Source organism: Pinus tabuliformis, chromosome X (genome assembly GCF_031772625.1).
Source record: "Pinus tabuliformis cultivar Carrire ecotype Pingquan chromosome X, CPIR1, whole genome shotgun sequence".
Taxonomy (NCBI): Eukaryota; Viridiplantae; Streptophyta; class Pinopsida; order Pinales; family Pinaceae; genus Pinus; species Pinus tabuliformis.
The window spans coordinates 937,788,808-937,807,373 of NC_142308.1; the positions used below are offsets into that span (position 1 = coordinate 937,788,808).

The 18,566-nt window shown below is 38.2% G+C and overlaps 1 pseudogene; it reads right to left on the reverse strand.

Moving 5' to 3' along the window:
• Window positions 1-6,540: 6,540 nt before the first annotated feature.
• LOC149142778 ((+)-pulegone reductase-like) lies at window positions 6,541-7,549 on the reverse strand (annotated as a pseudogene).
• Window positions 7,550-18,566: the final 11,017 nt, after the last annotated feature.

The following is an 18,566-nucleotide window of genomic DNA, read 5'->3' on the forward strand; positions in this document are numbered from 1 at the left end:
TAGATACGATCAAGGGAACTACGATTATGTTCTAATCCAGAGTTAATGCATTGGGGTTGACAACTTCTTCAGCATGTATAAATATGTATTGTAACATTGAAAGGAATATAATGAAAAGTCAATCTGGTAGTCCCAATTTTTGGATCCAGGAGAAAATCTCTGTGTATATTTTTTTTATGTTTTATGCTCTCGCCATTGTTTATTTTCTGTTTTTTAGAATTCATATGCAGGTAATTTTTGTATGGGGTTAAAACCTATAATTGGTATCATAGTTATTTTGGCTTCAAGGGGACGCCTTTGCTGCTAAGGGGTTTTGCTCGGGCATGTGGTAGACCCTGTTCAATGGGATATCTATGAGATCGATTCTTGTGGTGAAAGAAGATGGTGAGCAATGGAAAGATAGAGATCGATAAATTTAATGGTCATAGTTTTGAGTTGTGAAAAATCAAGATGGAGGATCTGCTGGTGGATAAAGATCAGTGGATCATGGTAGATCTGGGTACTAAACCAACAACAATGTCAGTTGAAGATTGGGCGAAGTTGGATCAGAAGGCAAAGAGCACAATACGTTTGTGTGTCTCAGATTCAGTATTGCTAAATGTATCAGGGGAAGCTTCAATGAAGTCTTTGTGGGACAAGTTAGGGACTTTGTGTCTCTCGTGAATAAACTGTTCCTATAGAAAAGGTTGTATAACTTGAGGAAGAAATAAGGAGACTCAGTGATAGAGCATGTGAACACCTTTAATATTGTGGTAAGCCAGTTATTATTTCTTGATATTAAAATTTTAGATGAAGATAATTGCATCAGTTTGTTGTGTTCTCTAACAGATTCGTGGGATAGTCTAGTTTTTGCAATAGGTAGCAATGTAATTACCTTGCAGTTTGATGAAATAGTCACATCCTAGTTGTCAGAGGAGATGAGATGGAAAATATGGAGGGCCAGAATGGTGATGCCTTGTCGATATGAGGACAGTCCCATAACAAAAACAAAAATAAGTCCTCGAGTGGGAGATCTAAATCTAGAGGGAGATATAAATCTTCAGAAAAACCTATAAAGGTTTGCTGGAAATGCGGAAAGGAAGGGCACTTCAAAATGGACTGTAAATATAAATCTCTTGAGAAAGGAAAGGAATCTGATGATGCTCCTTTTTCAGAGGCAAAAACCACCTCAGATGAATGTTGGGATGTGTACTTGGCTTCTTTTTCAAGTACACAGGTAGATCATGAGACATGGTTGATTGACTTAGGTGCATTCTTTCACTTTGCTCCCCATAGAGATTAGTTCTGCGAGTATGAGAAATATGATGGCAGTGATGTCTTCTTAGGGGATGATAGGAAGGCTAGAATCGTTGTTCATGGAAAATGCAAGTTGAATTTTTAAGGTAGAAGGATTAGAACACTTTTGGATGCTCTCCATATTCCTGCATTGGCCAGAAATTTGATTTTTGTAAGAAAGCTAGATGATGCAAGTGTAAACATAGTGTTCGGAAAAATATAACTGATGGTTCAGGGGGAACTGGTATTGATGCAGGGAGTTCGGATTGGAACTCTGTACAAGCTTCATGGTAGCACTGTTATTGATGGGTGCAACAGTTTTGTGGTTCCTGAAATAGGAGCATAAAATCTAGTGGTCTCTGGAGAAAATACCATGCTATGGAACCAAAGGCTTAGACATATTGGAGAGAAGGGCCTTTGAATACTTCATGGTAATTTTATGGTAGAAGGTATCTCTAATTTCTCTCTGGATTTTGATTTCTGTGAAAATTTTGTATATGGGAAGCAGAATCGGGTGAGTTTCCCCTCTGGTGCTAAGAGGGCATAACAAATACTAAAGCTTGTGTGCAGTGATGTGTCTGGACCTATGTCAGTTCCATCAATGGGTAATTCTGTGTACTATGTATCATTTATAGATAACTTCTCAAGGAATAAATGGATATATTTCCTTAGGAATAAATATAAAGTATGATAGGTTTAAATAATTTAAGGCTCCAGTGGAAAACCAGACAGAAAATAAGATAAAGGTGTTGAGGACAGAAAATTGTGGAGAGTTTTGCATGAAGGAATTTTAATATTTTTGTAAGAAGTGTGGTATAGCATGATAGAATACTACTCCATACACACCTCAACAAAATGGATTTGTAGAAACAATGAACACTACATTGATGGAAAAGGAAAGAAGCATGCTTAGTGGTACCGAGTTAGTACAGGAATTCTGGGTAGAGGCAGTGGAGACTCCGTGTTACCTAGTCAACAGATCACCTTCATCAGCATTGGACGATAAGAATCCACTAGAGGTATGGACTAGTAATAACCCTTCTCTTTCACATCTGAGGGTATTTCGATGTGATTCCTATGTACATGTTCCAAAGGAGAAAAGGAAAAAGTTGGATAGTAAATATGAAAGGTGCATCTTTATTGTGTATAAGGATGGTTTAAAAGGTTATAAGCTTTGGAAGCTAGAAACAAGGAAGGTTGTGTACAGTAAAGACGTGATGTTTAGAGAGGTGAAATATGTTATTAAACATGAATTCCTACCAAAGGAACCTGATAAGATAGAGTTTGAGCTAAAGGAGGAAGAATCAGACTATACAACAAAATAGGAATCAGAAGATGAAGATCCACAAACTCCAGCTGTGAGAAGATCAGTTCAAGAAAGAAGGTAGCTAGAAAGGTATAGTCCATCTACTTTCTGTTCAAATGTTTCTTTATCTATTACTGATGATGATCCCAGAGATGTGAGGGAAGAAGTAGATTCAGAGGATGGAAAACTCTGTAAAGAGGCCATGGTTGATGAAATGGAATATTTTCACAAAAATGAGGCTTGGGATCTAGTGGAGTTTTCGGCTTGAAGGAAACCCATTGGAAACAAATGTGTGTTTAAGAAGAAGATGAATGAAGAAGGCAAGGTGGAGAAATACAAAGCTCGGTTGGTAGCAAAAGTTTATTCCCAGGTGTTGGGAATTGATTTTGGTGATATTTTATCTCTTGTTTCCAAGGTAGCTTCTATTAGATTACTTTTATTTGTTGTTGCTGCTTTTTATTTTTAGGTAGAACAAATGGATGTGAAGACAAAATTTCTTCAGGGGGATCTGGAATAAGAGATCTACATGAAGCAACCTGAAGGCTTTGCGGTGAAGGGTAACAAAGAACCGATATGCAAGTTTAAAAAGTCTCTGTATGGGTCAAAATAGTCACCAAGGATGTGGTATCAAAAATTTGATACATATATATAGGGACTTGGCTTCACCAAAAGCAAATAAGATAACTGTGTGTATTTTAAATTAATTTACGACCATTTTATTTATTTTGTCTTGTATGTGGATGATATGTTTCTAGTTGGAAATGACAAAGAAAATGTACAGGATTTGAAGACCCAATTGTCCTCTTAATTTGACATGAAAGATAATGGTCCTGCAACATATATTTTGGGCATGGAAATTAAACGAGATTGGGCAAAGAGGAAGCTTTGGTTAAACCAAAGGAAGTATGTCAAGAGAATATTGTAGAGGTTTGATATGCAAGATAGTAAATTGGTGAAGGTTAATATTCCTGTAGGTGTAAAGTTATATGTTGAATAGTGTCCCAACACACAAGAAGAGGAAGAAGACATGTCTCATGTTCCAATGCAAGTTCAGTTGGTAACCTGATGTATGCAATGGTCTATACTATACCAAAAAATGTACATGCAGTGGGATTATTGAGTAGGTTTATGTCAAAACCAGGGAAGGAACATTGGATATCAGTGAAGCGGGTTTTCAGGTATTTGTGTGGCACTAGTGATTATGATTTGTGCTACTATTAGCTTGATGGGCCCTAACCCAGGTTCACCATTAGTCAGCCAAGCAAATCCCTACACTATTGGCCCTTTCGGCATTAGCCTGTGGAATGCAGATCGAAGTCTCACCCGAAGTAGTATGGGGGGATGAAAGAACCAAGTTTTTGCACCCTGAGATGGTTGTGATGTCAATCTATACTTCCTGATCCTGCCTTCATGCAGATCAATAAGCTTTTAGGGATTATTGATGCTCCTTCTCTTCCATCCTTCAGTACCTCCTCGAAGGTACCCAACTGATCTGCGCGTAGCCCTAGCCTGAGGTCCAGACACTTACATGCCTCTATGGCTACATTACTGCATAAGTTCCCAAGTTACCTAATCTACCATGCATTTATAGTTATCTTCACGTAATCCCATATTCTTGCTCGCATTCAATTAATAGATATAATCGAATACATTTGCGCATTAAATAAGAATTATAATGTAAACCCAAATCATATCATGATATAATCAAATGCATTAAAAAGAGACAAAATACACAATGATTTTCAAAATACTTCTCTTTATTGATATCTCAAGTTCATTACAGACTCTATCCACCCTACGCACATAGTTGCAGAGGTTCATGCACTCATTTGCTGACTTCCACCCTAGGCCTATGCACACTCAGCTGCAGAGCCTCTACCTATGCTAAGACCCTAGAACACTTATAACTTCTTACTCAAAACTCTTCTTACTACTACTATCTCCTTTAAACTCTTCTAAGACTCCCTTTTTATACAATCCCATAGTCTGCAGACCATGGGTAGATCTTTAGAGCCGACATGAGACTTTACAAAACAAGGGTGGACAACCCTTTGACATCTTCGCACTCTACGACCACAAAATGCAGCGACTTTACATATTTATTACAAAATTTGGGCCTTCTACCTAAAAACATGGGCTTTTAGCCCCAAAACTGCCTCTTGGGGGAACTTGTTGCCAATAGGCCACCAACATAAACATGGTGACTCACCCTCGAGTCACACTGCAAGCGCGGAGATCTTGGTGTGAAAACCCCCCAGCTTGACCTGTATGACTGTTACCTTGGCAGTGCACTGCGCGACTGCCTACTTTATTTCCTCGACCAACTGCTCCATTCCTGGCCCTGCACTGTCAGCCTGAAGCTTTTGTTGAGTCTCCTACAGACTAGCCAGCTTGCCTTCAATGGAGGCCATGATCGAGTAGGCCTCGTCCAACCAAGGCTTCAAGTGCACCTTCAACTCTACCTCTTTGTGTTGAGCTACATCTACCTGCTCCTTCAATGCCTTGGCCCCCTACAGCTTCGTGAGTCTCTGTGTGAGGGCAACAGTATGCACTATCCCTTTTACCTCATCGCAGTGCTGCTGCAGCTCTCACGCCTTTGTTTACAACCTTTGAACAGTAGGGTCTTCTTGTAGGCTGTTTAGTGTTAGCACTCATAATGAACCTCGAGGCTGAGAATAGGTAATTCTAAGGTAACCACAGACCAAGATTTTGATTTGGCATCTAGCCCTGCTAGACCAAAGAGGGCTCTCTCTTTGCTAACAAAATGTGGCTGTGATAACTGATTCTTAGGCTAGCTATGGAGTGCAGGGATTTTTTTGAAAGGTTTTTTGGGTCGAAAACAACAAGAGAAAGGACCATTGGGCTATGGAGTTGTTGCCAATTTCTACCGACAAACTTGGGGCAAAGTAAGTTCAATGTTCAGCCAGATAAAGGATTGCAAATGTGAGAAGAATAGGGGAGAAAGCTCGTTGCCCTTCAGGCATCAAATAGGGGATGGATCTGTAGCAGTAGCTTTAGACGAACGAGAAACACAGGGTTTCTCAACAGAGCTTCTAACAGAGGATGGATTCTGCAAAGGCAACCACTACATTTAACAACCAAATCATCATGAAAGGAGCATCGTGTGTAGATGAATTCCTAACACATCTCTTAGATAATGTTGTAACAAGGTAGAGGAAACAAAATATGTAAGTGAATTACAGGAAAAACATATTGAGCACTAAACACCTTGATGGATCCTAGGTCTAAAGGGCAAAAACTGCTTTATTAAAATGATATTCAAGAAAACTTTACACAGTCCCAAGTAGCCTCTCTCTGCTGCAAAAATCGAACCTCTATCTTTTAAAAATAATCCTATATATACTAAATTACAAATATATTTTGATTTCCTCAACAAAGGAAATAAAATAAAAAATAAAAAATAAAATTAATAATAAAATCCTATCATAAAACAATATTATAAACCAAACAATATTGAATAAAACTCTCATGAACTATGGCAAATAAGGTTGTTTTGAAAACCAAAATCAGTGAATTTTGGTCAAGATTCGCTTCCTTTAAGGGTTGAATTCCACAAAATCTTCCCTTTGACTGCCACCTTGCACCTGCCTGCACAAATTTTGGAGTTAGTTGATTAGTTTGCTATTCTTGTTCCCCCAGAAAATGGAACTAAAGATCTTCCTGCTGATTTTGTAACCATTTGACAAACTATTTCCACTTTTTCACTAGATGCTTTTGGAAATCTAGAAATGTTGGATTTTGAACATGATTCTCATCGAATGCTGGAGATACTGGGAATCAACTCTTAGCTGGCACTTCTTTAATCATATAATAAGCTCCTCCAAAACCTCCATACGCAAAATCTATACACTATAGATTTCGAAAATGTATCCATGGCATCTTCCCTGATCGCCTTTTCTACCTCATTGTCCTATCGATGAGCTTACCAGGACTTCATTTTAACTATAATCACCTTGTTCACTTTGAACACTAGTTTGAGCAATCATACCACAAACAGCAATGCGGCCATGGACTTTCATATTCCCCAGCACTGCATTGAGCATATCACCACCAACATTATCGAAATAGATGTCGATCCCATCTGAAAAATCCTTTTTAAAGCCACCTCCAAGTCATGCTCCTCCTTATAGTTGAAAGCATCATCAAAACCCAGTTTATGTTTCAGTAGATCAACCTTCTGTTTATTACCTGCACTCCCTACAACATAGCAACCCATCAACTTTGCAAACTGCCCAACAAGCTGGCCAACAGCTCCTGAAGTGGCAGAGACAAAAACATGCTCCCCCTTTTTAGGAGAGAAAACCTCAAAGAATCTAGCATAAGCAGTAAAGGGATGTCACACCCACGGGCTATGCGCAGCGCTAAACCCAAGAGCGCAGCGCCATAGTGCTACGCGCAGTGCCACAATGCTATGAGCAGCGTCACTTAAATTGTCTTGGCTTTCGATTTTGACTTGGCTTCGAATTTTTTTTTTTAAACTTGTATGTTTTGTGGATGCAGGGGTGCATGGGATTTGGAGCTGGTTGGTCTTCAAGAATACTTCCATTTATGCATTGTATGCATTTTCTTCATCATAGCCTTCTCTGCATAACTTTCCTTAGAAGGACAAATGCATCTTTTCACCTGATCTTTCTCCAATAGTGCCTCCCAATCATTCTTTTCTAAGAGCTTCTTTGTATCACCATAACTGAGAGAAATGTAATAATTCATATCCCCAAGCCAAATAACTCTATCGTGCTGTAGAATAGTTTCAGGTGATTTTTCTTCAGAAAAACTGTGAAGCCGTGGAAAGTATGTGTTCTTGAGGATTTCCAAGACATCAGAATTCCTTCTGAGTTCATCGCCATCTTTCTGCCTAGAGGCCAAGTAGCTACCAATAAAGCAAAAGGTTGTCTGATATAGAGACATGCTAACTGAAACACAACCCTTGTTGCCTAGGTAACCCATTAGCCCGCATCCAACACAAGAAACCTTCAAATTGTGTACATGATATCTCAATTCGCTCTGAACCCACACAGTGAGAAATATGCCCACCATTTGTTTACTTGCAACTAAACAATATTTCTTCTGCTCTGAGATATTTAATGAAGAGCTCCTCAATGTTGGAGAGAAGAGAGGTAAATCTCCCACACGATAATTGTCTTCCTCTTCAGATGAAGAAGCTGACTTAAAACTACAAGATGAATCTGTCCTTTCGATTGTCTTACCCAACAAGAAGTGGTCAAAGGCACTCCACAGTCGTTTCAACATTGGCTTGCCCTTGAAATTTTCATGATATGACCTGAAGCTTTAAAGACACACTTCGTAAATGAGGCAAAGACACACTTAATCTTGGGATAAAGAGAAATGCTTTCCCAGCTGAAATGTCCTATGAATCTCCAAGTATTTCTTTCTAGAACCATGAGACCAGCAGCTGTAAACCTCTACGCCATATGTTGAGATGAGGATTAGCAGCATGGAAATAGACCTTAAATGCTATGTTCTCTCCTCTATCACAATCCATCCATGAGACTCATTATTTCTTGATGAGATAATAAAAAAAATGTTTATGATAGTCTTTAGGATTGATAAACATTCAAATGTTGTGCAATTGTCATAATTACTTTCATGAAATTGACATAATTCTCATCCACTAGTAACCCTACAACACTAAAGCAACCCTGATCATATTATTTTCATTGCAAGCCCTTTTGTATATAGTTTCAAAAGAATTTCTAGGCGAGATGTTATCACTGTAGACAAGTACTTTGTTGCTGCCCAATTTAAGCAACAGTTGGTTGGGATAGTAGTCGTCCCATCAAACGAGCAACAATCTTCATTTGACCATATCTTCTGATCTGGGAGCCGGTTTTTGGAGTGTGATATACTATTGGAAAGATTTTTCTAAGCTGCTTCTGATGGACACAATTATGACATGTTTTGCACTGAATATCATGTGCAAAACATCTAACAAAACCAAACATAGTAAGAGGCCCATTTTGATCACTGAAGGAAGGCCAAAGGACTAACTCTAAAAGTTGATCCAAATATGTGATGACATATTTAGCCCTCTCCAAATTGTCTACCAAAGCTTGCACTTGAGCTTCCATTTCCTGTATGATGATGTCTTTGATGGTTTCTTGATCATGAGTCTTTAAATCAATGGTCTAAGTATCATGCTACTTAAACTCATCATGCTTTGCTAGATCAAAGTCTCTTTCCTCCTCATAGTCATAGTATTCTTTTTCTATGTTTGCAAGGTTTTCTGGTTGCACATCTTTAGACAGGGTTGAAGGGAATGAGTGGGAATCTTTAGGATTGTAGGGATGTGTTTAGGGTAGATTTAGACAAAATATGAATTATGAGAGTGAGGAAAAGGGTTTTTAGGATGAGGGATATAATGAGGGGATATGGATGAGGGGACGGGTAATGATGGAAAGAGGGGTTTTAGTTCTAGTGATGGGTGATGGGAAACAAAGCAGTTACGGTTTTGTAGAAGAAACTAGGGTATGATTTTAAGTGTGAAGAAAATGTCTATAAATTTCATTGTGCAAGCTAAAAATAAAGTGGAGAACGGCAACTTACTTGTAAAAGAGGAAATAAAAGAGAATTTGGTGAAATTTTTGGTGTTATGGATGATTTGGTGGCTTATTTCCCAATTCATACTACCTTTTCCCAAATGCGCAATGCCTAGCTCTACGTGCAACGCCAATGTAAAAATACACTAAGAAAATTTTCCAGACACGTAGCGCCACCTCCTCAACGCTTAGTGCTTTTCGAAGGAAACTTTTGGAGGCCTTCCCAGTGTCAAAATTGGACGTGGGATAGCTTGTTGGAAATCTTGTCAAGTCTATCTTCTAGAATATCTTGAATTTTTCAATTTGGAGCTCATTTGTCCTGTCAAAAGATCAATCTCCCAAGACTAGTCACAATGTACAAAATGAGGCTGCCAAAATGCAGGGTGTTTTTCTAGTTAACTTTTGGAGGCTTTCCTCAACTCAAAATTGAGCTCAGGATGGCTCATTGGAAAGCTATCTATGTCTAGTTATCATTTGACTCCTCAAGAAACTCATTTGGTCACTCTAGGTAGGAAAAATATTGATTTTCCCAAGGTCACTCCAAAAGTGCATCAACTCTCCCGAGGCAACTGTATTTTTGACATTTCTCTAAAACCATGACACTTGTGTAGAAAGTGAAGGAGGTTTTTCTTCCCTGGCCTATTTTGGACAAAAACCACTCTCACGTTTTCAAAATTATGCCCTATTTGGTCTAGAACATAGTTTGAATAAAAACAAGCCCTATGTGTGGCAAATTTGTCCCTTGGAATGACTTATTGAAAAATGATGGAGACATGATGTGTATGAGTTGGAATGGCCTCATACATTCTGAAATTACCTCCATTATGCCTCATATACTCACATGTGTCTTATTCCATAGCCAACCCTAGCTCAATGGGTGAGGAAATTATGGTTTAGTGCTTGTGGAAAATGATGATTTGGACACCCTTAGGAAAAAACAACTCGCTTTGGCATGCACTTGACCCTTTGAAACTTTACCCTTTCACTTGACTATTTCCTTTGAAAAATTGATCTTTTGATGGTCTGGCATCTTTGGAACACTGAGTTAACAGCTTGGGATGGTGAAATTATTACATTTGAAAGACATAAAATTACATAATGAAATAAGCATTTCTCTTTACAAATGATCTTCACATGGTGAAGGGATGTTATTTGATCACCCTTTACTTTCTGGTCTTATGCAATGGAATGGAACCTTGGCAACCCTAATGACCTAATGAAACCTTGAAAAACCCTAAAGACCCAATGAGACCTTGAAGGACTGAATTTCAAGATGACAAAATGACCTCATGACTGATACAAATGGCATGATAAAAATAACTTTATGGATGATGTACAGTAAAAAAGATATGAAACTATGCCAGCAAGTAATCACATTCAGGGAAGAGTGATGCTTTTGGACTAGGACTACCATCAATGACTAATTTTTTGCATGACCTAGTGGAATGATAAAAAATTGCTGAATCGGATCCCTAAAATGATATGAAAAGAGGATTTTTGATCATTGATGGCAGGATGCAAATACTAACACTAACATCGGCCTTATTGGGGATGGTGGCTCCTTGGAGGTGTCAGGAACATTGTAGACCACGTGCCTAACCATGTGGGCCAATACGGTCAAAAATTTAAATTGAAATGCATGACTAAAAACTGACGACTTGACGACACAAACTAACTCTGAAACTGACTAAACCATGCTCACTTCTGTGAGCTTATTAATCACACCCTACTCTAAGTGATCCATTCCTTACTTGATCAAGTGAAATGAAACAACCAATGCAACCAAGTAAGCATTCTGGCTGCTATTTGAATTCCCTGCAAATGCTTGTTTATGAGCAAGAAGAGAGAACTACTGAATGGAAACTCCCATGAAAACTTGTAAACAGATCCAAATTTTCCGAAATTGAATAATATGGATTCTCTATCTGACTGCAAAAATACTACATGAGGGTCTTGCAATATATGTGCACTGGGACTTAGCTCATCCAATGGATTATTTTGCTTCTCCTCATACCATGAATGTAAACTTTCATCTGAGCTTTGTGACACAACTCCTGCTGAAAATGACAAAGAAACCAACTGTCGTATCAAGTTTGTATCAACACTTTTTTTAGGCTCACAGTTAGCTAATGGAGAAGGACTTTGACTGTAGACATCATCCAACACAACAGCTATTGGATGAAAAACTTGAAAACACTGTTGCAACCCATTTTCTATTGGTTCCAATGAGATTCCATGATTTTCGATAGGCTGCAAAATTCCCTTCAAAAACTAAAATGATTCAAAACATAATGGTACGGAATCATCTTGGATCATTTGATCATGTATTTCAGCTTCCAATTATTCATCTACAACCTGAAAATCAGTGGCGTTTGGGGGCTGTAAATCTAGATATGGGAAGTCTTGAACAAGGATTTCATTTCCCACTAGATGGTCAAGATCGAAACTTATCGACGGTTGATTTCTGATTGCACGAAAATTGTCTCTGATGATATGAAATGAAGTAAAACAAAAAGGCAAAGATCCTTCACTTACTTCAAAAAATTTTGCACTTTCCTCCTCATTTCCATAGCTGATATGCATTGGCTAATCACTATATTCGAGCTACTAAAAGTGAACTTCCTCCTTCCATAAACCTGCTACTAATTTGTCTGCAAGATTAGCTTTCGTTTAGAGAATCATCATCATACTGATCAAACTTAGGCAAATCATCAACATAAAACACATCATCAAGCATACATGTTAGATCAACAGATCTCTCTTCTCCAAGATGATCTATAAAACAATCATTATTAGATCTATGACAACTGGGATAAGAAAGAAAATGTTTTAGATCAACTACTTGTTCTTCTTCAATCAACAAGCCATGGTCTTGAACATCATACTTATTCCTTGTTGTGATCTTTTGCATAATCTCTTCCACTACACTTACCAAAATGTTGAGCTTTACATCTAAAGATGTCAATTCCTCTAGATCAATGTTCTTCCTCTCTCCTTCCTTCAACTTTTCCCTTCTGATCAACAAATTAGCCTCTACATCTACTGCACTATTTTGCATCTCTTCAAGTGTTGCAAGGTTCCTTTCCCTCAGTTGAAACTCCATTTCTGGATCAAAGACTTCCGGGTAGTGTAAGAGAGTAGATCCAGGAGGAGGTCTTATATTAACCGGCATCGAAAAATAGACTTGGTTAAACCTGGAAGAAAATTGTTGTACTGTCTCCCCTAGCTATCTTTTCAGTTGGTTATACTCTTCTAGAATCAAGAAAGGGTTATGTTTGACTACCCACTTGTCGAGGAAAACTTTGACGCAATGTTAGAAATTTGAGATGCTCGCATCAGGCAGGCTTTTGAACCAACTCTTGACTTTTCCTTGCAAAGAAAGAGCAAAAAGCCTAATACTAACATCCTCTTCATCAACTTCAAAAAGGTCAAGAAAAGACTCAAAATGTAGTACATGTCTCTCAGTAGTGATTTTTTCACATTCACCATCAAATCTTGGTAGATATAGGTAATGATTTCTACGGAAAGCATGGGATATAGGAGGTGAAATCAGAGGCATGTATCTATCCAGAATTTTACAAGGTATAAGGGTATATACAAAAGCTGTAGAATCAGTCTTTGTCTCTTTAGGCTCATCAATTTGAAGACGATCATCATAAGATTCGGAAGAAGGGTCTTAATCAAGATCAAAGGCATGCAAAAATTTTGTATTCACAATCTTCAAAGGGAAGGAATCACATGCAGGTCTAGGATCTTTTCTCAAATACAGTATACCTCATAAAGCCTTCTTGAAATTTTCAGGAAAAGAGAAGAAATAATTATAACAAAGAATATAATGTCTTTGGATGAAATTCCAACTTGAATACCTGATCTTTCCATATTGTCCTTTCATGTTTCTGCTGGCCAGGTTCATCCTCTAGTGGAGTCCTTGGATCTAATCTCAAAACTTATTTGGAGTGGCTACGTGAATGTTTTCAACCTTCCTATGTCTAATCGTTGTCCACCATCAACAATCAGATCTGAACTTGATCCATTTTGCTAAGGAACATAACACTACGTTCCCCAGTATGGTTTCCACTATGTTATCACCTAGAGTGACCTCAGGGTAAAGGGAGGCAATTCCACGGTAACCACAAACCAAACTTAGCCTAGTAGCTAGCCCTACCAGGCCGGGAGAGTGCTCTCTCCTTTAGAATCTTAGTCGAGATGATTGGATCAAGTAAAGGATTTTAGGCTAGGTATAGTAGCTTGAAAGGTTTTGATTGAATTTGTTGGTGTTTTGATGGATCAGATGGAGTAGGGCAGTTTAAGTCTAGGAAATTAGATCAGAAATGCAGGGTTTTATATGGGGCAAGGTAGGCATAGGATTTAGCACTTTAGGCTTAATGGTGTGAGGTGTTTAAGACTTATGAGGAGGTAAGGAGGGCATGAGACAATCATGGATCATTCTCAAATAGTAGAAAACATGAAATATTGAATGATTTCCTACGGTAGAGCATTATTACAATGGATTCTACCTATCAAACTTGATAACATTCAATAAGAAGCAATGAAATGGATGTTAGAATACATAAAACATGTAAACAAATGATCACAGAAGAAGAAACTATGCTAAAACTCCATACCATAGGAATCCCATAAAAATAGCTACAAATTTGATTAATCTCCTTGCCAAATTGCTTACAATGATGTACAATCAAGCTCTGAGCATCCAAGTGAGTCCAACCTCTACAAATGACTAAGAGAACACATGATATAGGAATCAAAACAACTCATCATAGCCTCAAGGGTCGAATCCATGAGAAGAGGAGCTGCTCTAACTGATACTAAACAAGGAACAAGAATATAGGCATTATCAACAACTTGCCTCCAAAAGTGAAAAACTGATTCATTTGACTTCAAACTAGATCCTAAAGAAATGAATCTACCCTATACAACTTTTTAACCATCATATTTACAAGCCATGACATCCTTTACAATAGTAAATCATCCACCATGAGAGAGAATCCATGATCATAGTCAAAAACTGGAAAAATAGGCATCCTGAGCAAAATTTGCTCTATGTGCATCGCCACTGGCTCAACATGTAGCGCCAATTTCAGGTCCCTTTTGAAGGCCTTCCCAACATCCAAATTGATCCCATGATAGCTCATTGGAAATTTATTCATGTCTACTTTCCCGAACACCTATAACTTCTGCATTTGGAGCTCATGTGACCCCTCAAAACTTGATTCTCCCAAGGCTGCTTCTGTGTGTCCAAAAAGTGGAAAAAAGGTCATTTTAAGGGTGTTTTTGGACCTTTTGGTGGACGAGTTTTACTCCAAAACTTTTAAAACTTGCTAGGGTGCATGTCCTCACTTTCCTAAATCCAAAAATGTAACCCATTCCTCCATTGGATTCCCCTAGGAAAAGGGGCAGTTTTTCTATGTATTGAATTTCAAAATTTACAAAATGACAAAATTTGTTTAAAAATTGCCCAAAATTGGTGTGAAGCACCACCATCATGTGCTTTGATTGGCCAAGGAGGCCTCAGCCAACATTTTAAGTCTATCCTCCTCTTTCTTTCCATTCAAGGCTTGCCTTAACCTAGCTTTCAGCTTCTTGATTCTTATGTTGCAAATCTTATTGCGGGTCCTGTATTGATAAGCCATGTGTCTAAGAATCTGTTTATCCCTGTTGGCCTTCTTTAACAACTCCTCAAGGTGTAGGTTGACTCTCTCAATCCAAGTCTCCCTATCATTTTAAATCTCCTACTCAATAGGGGTCAAAGTGACTTGTGCCTCTTTGCCACTTTGTTATTTCATCTTGAGCATTTCTAAGCTCCATGAGGACTTGTTTGTCACTCAATTGCTTGTTTTCTTGCTCCAAATATGTGATGTAATATTTGGCCCTTTCCAAATTGTCTGCCAACACTTGCACTTGAGCTTTCATTTCCCGTATGATGATGTCTTTGATGGTTTCTTGATCCTGAGTCTCCAGATCTATGGTCTGAGTATCATGCTGCTCAAACTCATCATGCTCTGCTAGATCAAAGTCTCTTTCTTCCTCATAGTCATAGTCTTCTTTATTCATGTTTGCAAGGTTTTTTGGTTGCACACCTTTAGAAAGGGTTGAAGGGAATGATTGGGAGTCTTTAGGATTGTAGGGATGTGTTTAGGGTAGATTTAGACAAAATATGAATTATGAGAGTGAGGGAAAGGGTTTTTAGGATGAGGGATATAATGAGGGGATATGGATGAGGGGATGGGTAATGATGTAAAGAGGGTTTTTAGTTCTAGTGATGGGTGATGGGAAACAAAGTAGTTAGGGTTTTGTAGAAGAAACTAGGGTTTGATTTTAAGTGTGAAGAAAATGTCTATAACTTTCATTGTGCAAGCTAAAAATAAAGTGGAGAAGGGCAACTTACTTGTAAAAGAGGAAATAGCAGAGAATTTGGTGAAATTTTTGGTGTTATGGATGATTTGGTGGCTTATTTCCCAATGCATAGTGCCTTTTCCTAGACGCATAGTGCCAGTGTAAAAATACACTGTGAAAATTTTCCAGACGCACAGCGCCGGGCTCTACGTGTAGCACCACTTCCTGAACGCATAGCGCTTTTTGAAGGCCATTTTTGGAGGCCTTCCTAGTGTCCAAATTAGATGCAGGATACCTTGTTAGAAAGCATGTTGAGTATAATTTCTATAACATCTTGAATTTTTCAATTTGGAGCTCATTTTCCGTACCAAAAGCTCAATCTCCTAAGACTGGTCAAAATGTGAAAAATGAGGCTTCCAAAATGCAGAGTGTTGTTTTAGTCAACTTTTGGAGGTCTTCATCAACTCCAAATTGAGCTCAGGATGGTTCATTGGAAATCTATCTGTGTCTCATTAACATTTGACTCATCAAGCAATTCATTTGGTCACTCCAGCTAGGAGAAATATTGATTTTCCCAACGTCACTCCAGAAGTGCATCAACTCTCCTGAGGCAACTGTATTTTTGACATTTCTCTAAAACCATGAAACTTGTGTAAAAAGTGAAGGAGGTTTTTTTTCCTTGGCTTGTTATGGACAAAACCCTCTCTCACATTTTCCAAATTCTAACCTGTTTGGTCTAGAACATCGTTTGAAGAAAAACTGGCCCTATGTGTGGCAAATGATTTGTCCCTTGGAATGACTTATTGAAGAATGATGGAGACATGATGTGTATGAGTTGGAATGGCTTCATACTTGCTGAAATGACCTCCCTTATGCCTCATATATTCAGATTTCTCTAATTCCATAGACAACCCTAGCTCAATGGGTGAGGAAATTAGGGTTTAGTGCTTGTGGAAAATGATGATTTGGACACCCTTAGTAAAAAACAACTCCCTTTGGCATGCACTTAACTCTTTGAAACTTTACCCTTTCACTTGACTATTTCCTTTGAAAAATTTATCTTTTGATGGTCTGGCATCTTTGGAACATTGATTTAACAGCTTGGGCTGGTGAAATTATTACATTTGAAAGACATAAAATTACATAATGAAATAAGCATTTCTCTTTATAAATGATCTTCACATGGTGAAGGGATGTTATTTGATCACCCTTTACTTGCTGGTATTATGCAATGGAATGGAACCTTGGCAAACCTAATGACCTAATGAAACCACGCTCTTCTCTCAAAGAAAGGGAGGGACAAAGAAGAAAGGAGATAATACGGTGAGGACCAACCCAATAAGCAATCAGGGAAGGCCGAACTCTCGACAATAGGCCCGTAGGGATTTATTGCTCACCTTCCCCAAAGAAGTGAGGGACTTGGCCGAGGTTACGAGGTTGAGGAGAGGCCCGGTAAGCCCAGTAGGGGCTCACTATTCATATGGTGAGGGATTTCTTGCTCGACCGACAGAGGAGGTCAAGGGCTGCCATCATGCCCCCCTTGAAAAACCCTAAAGACCTAATGAGACCTTGAAGGACTGAATTTCAAGATGACATAATAACCTCATGAATGATACAAATGGCATTATAAAAATAACTTTATGGATGATGTACAGTCAACAAGATATGAAACTATGCCAACAAGTAATCACATTTAGGGAAGAGTGATGTTTCTAGACTAGGAATATGATCAGTGACTAATTTTTTGCATGACCTAGTGGAATGATAAAAAATTGTTGAATTAGATCCCTAAAATGATATGAAAAGAGGCTTTTTGATCACTGATGGCAGGATGCAAATAATGACACTAACATTGGCCTTATTGGGGATGGCAGCTCCTTGGAGGTGTCAAGAACACCGTAGACCAAGTGCCTAACCATGTGGGTCAATACAGTCAAAAACGTAAATTGAAATGCATGACTGAAAATTGACGACTTGACGACAAAAGATAACTTTGGAACTGACTAAACAATTCTCATTTCTGTGAGCTTATTAATCACGCCCTAATCTAAGTGATCCATTCCTTACTTGATAAAGTGAAATGAAACAACTAATGCAACCAAGTAAGCATTCTGGCTGCTGTTTGAATTCTCTGCAAATGCTTGTTTATGAGCAAGAAGAGAGAACTACTGAATGACAACTCACATGAAAACTTGTAAACAGATAAAAATTTTCCCACATTAAATAATATGGATTCTCTATCTGACTCCAAAAATACTGCATGAGGATCTTGAAATTCATTTGCACTGGGACATGGCTCATCCAATGGATTATTTTTCTTCTCCTCATACCATGAATGAAAACTTTCACCTGAGCTTTGTGACAAGACTCCTACTGAAAATGACAAAGAAACCAACTGTGAGATCAAGTTTGTATCAACACTTTTTTCAGGCTCATAGTTAGCTAATGGAGAAGGACTTTGACTGTAGACATCATCCAATACATCAGCTATTGGATCGTGAAAAACTTGAAAATACTGTTGCAACCCATTTTCTATTGGTTCTAATGAGATTGCATGATTTTCGACAGGCTGCAAAATTCCCTTCAAAAACTGAAATGATTCAAAACACAATGGTACGAAATAATCTTGGATCAAATTATCATATGTTTCAACTTCCAAGTCTTCATCTTCATCCTGAAAATCAATGGAGTTCAGGGGATGCAAATCTAGATATGGGAAGTCTTGAACAAGGATTTCATTGCCCTCTAGATGGTCAAGATCGAAACTTATCGATAATTGATTTATGATTGCATGAAAGTTGTCTCTGATGATTTGAAACTAAGTAAAAAAAAGAGGCAAAGATCCTTCACTTCAAAATTTTCTGCACTTTCCTCCTCATTTCCATAGCTGATATGCATCGGCTAATCACTGTATTTGAGCTGCTAAAAGTGAACTTCCTCCTTCCAGAAACTAGCTGTTGATTTGTATCCAAGATTAGCTTTTGTTTGGAGAATCATCATCATACTGATCAAACTTAGGCAAATCATCAACATAAAACACATCGTCAAGCATA